Below are 2,271 nucleotides of genomic sequence, written 5' to 3'. Positions count from 1 at the left end.
GCTTCTTTAGCACACTTAAGAAATGCCTCTTCAGTATACTTAAGGGCTGTCTCCTGTAGTTATGCTGCATTACTTCAAGAATGTAGGCTTGGCAATAATTCTTTCAATTCTTCCTTCTAAGCCCACTGGTTTCTGCCTATGTGTAGACAAATGTTTTGAAAGCAAGGCGGTATCCACATGTTCTGCACAGAAACTTTCTAAGAAAATTTCCAATCAGAACATCCAATCAAGCCTGTCGATGAAGTCTGTCTGCACAATGGCATGATCAGCAGGAGACACAAATGTTAGTCTCCCTGATGAGATTGCAAACATGGACATTTGCTGCCAAATGATTGAAAAGAAAGCTGCATTGAAAGCATTTCTGTCAGAGTGTGCAGACAATGCCTACATCAAGTGTTCTTAAGATCCATCCATCATTTTGGGGTCCAGGTTCTGTTTTGAATTTAAGAATACTTTACTAAATTATTCATAATGAACCATATGCAGAGTGCAAAGTTTTTTGGAGCTTTTAGATAGATTCTGCTTTCAGTTCCCAACCCAAGAGGTCTGAGGCTTCCCACAAATCTACCTCTCCAGTGAGAGAAATTGTTCTGCAAAATAGATCAGCAGCCTACACACTACCTGTCCTGGAATACCTGAGTCAAATTTCTAAAAAGCATTTCCCTCGAAGTCAAGATGGCAATTTCCTCACCTGTACAGTGGTTACCAGTAAAGATTCCACCTAGATGAAAACAAACAACTTGAAAATTAATCATATTAAAGAATATGAAAACAAACAGAAAAGTCTTAAATGCTTAAAAATATGAGATCTTATGGAAATTGCTCCCCAGATGAATTCTTTTGGGAAGGCAACATTTGCTCCCAGAAGTGATCCACTAATAGTAGAATTGCAAGAGCCTGGAAATAGAACAGTCCTGACAATTCTTCAGATTGTGCCACCTACCTGAATTTACCTGTCCCACATTTGCTTATGGCTAGGTGCATTCTCCTCATGGCTTAAAAGCCCACCTGGATGTTGGTTATCTCAAGTATGGCAAACCTGCAGGTGCACCAGCATGCCTTGGTCTGCTCCACAACAAAAACTTGCACACTGACTTCACTTGAGTTGGACAAACATTTACTAAGCCCATACTCTGTGCCAGTTATTGTTTAGAGCTATTTGTGCTTGAAATTCACAGATGGCTTTCAATTATCTTTTTTTTTTCTGGCTCCCCCATAGACTTCTACCAAGTCTACTGGAATGAAAATGAGTCGGATAATGTCTTATGAGACTGTAGGTGAGAGAAGAAGAGATGAAGCAGCACATAGCATGAACCAAGTGTAGGAGGTGTCCCTCTTTTCTGACACCAGCTGATAATCCCTGCCACCAACCCCTCAGCGGTACCCACACAGAGTCAGTGGTGCAGGCTCTCTTCTTGGCACGGGTGTGATGGCAAATCTAGGTTAGTGCCTCCGACAAACAGAGAAATAAGAATTTATTTTTTGAGGTTTTGTTACAACCTTTCACAGGCATTGCTCAAACAGCCCACAAAAGTCCACTCTGTTTGTAGATGTCCTATTTATAGTGACAGTTACAGCTGAAATGAAAGAAACTTCTTGTTCATCCTTTTATTTTCAATAGTTCAGCCTACGCCAGCATAAATTAGGACTATCTTGCCTCCACAAATCTTATTAATGAGAATAGGTTTGATGTGTTCTTTGTTGTGTGTAGCTGTCAGTTACCCTTGGCAAGGATGGTCAAGGGTTGGGGGTGGCCCGGAGAGCCTGAGTAAGTTCAGTCTAATGCTGATTCCTGCCTCTCATTTGTGTTGTCAATTTGAATTCTTTCCTCACCAGACTTCTCACAGAAAATGCAAATAAATAGTCATATTGGAAATCTTTCCTTTTTTTCATTTGCTTTCATTGCCTCTGCCTTTTTTCCTTGTTGCATGGCAAAATGAGGCTTCAGGGGAGGAAAGCTGCAGCAGGGGACTTACATAATTCAGAGCCTTCCAGAAGAGTTAATGTAGTTACGTGACTGTATCCTAATTATTTCCCCCTTGGGCTCCATTACATGTTAGGAACTTTCAGGCTCTCCACAAATTTATCATCTTCAAATTCCCATGGATTATAGAAACCAAAGGGCCTGATCCCAAAGCTTAACATTGTTTCCAGTGCCAGCAGAAGGCTTAAAGGATTAGATCACGAGGAACCCAGAGAGGATACTTTCTGTCTTAAGCGGGTAAATAACAGTTTCGAATTTGGCTGAGATTCCTTTGCTGGAAAATCTCC

Source organism: Pongo pygmaeus, chromosome 21, assembly GCF_028885625.2.
Source record: "Pongo pygmaeus isolate AG05252 chromosome 21, NHGRI_mPonPyg2-v2.0_pri, whole genome shotgun sequence".
Taxonomy (NCBI): Eukaryota; Metazoa; Chordata; class Mammalia; order Primates; family Hominidae; genus Pongo; species Pongo pygmaeus.
This window is presented reverse-complemented; position numbering follows the sequence as displayed.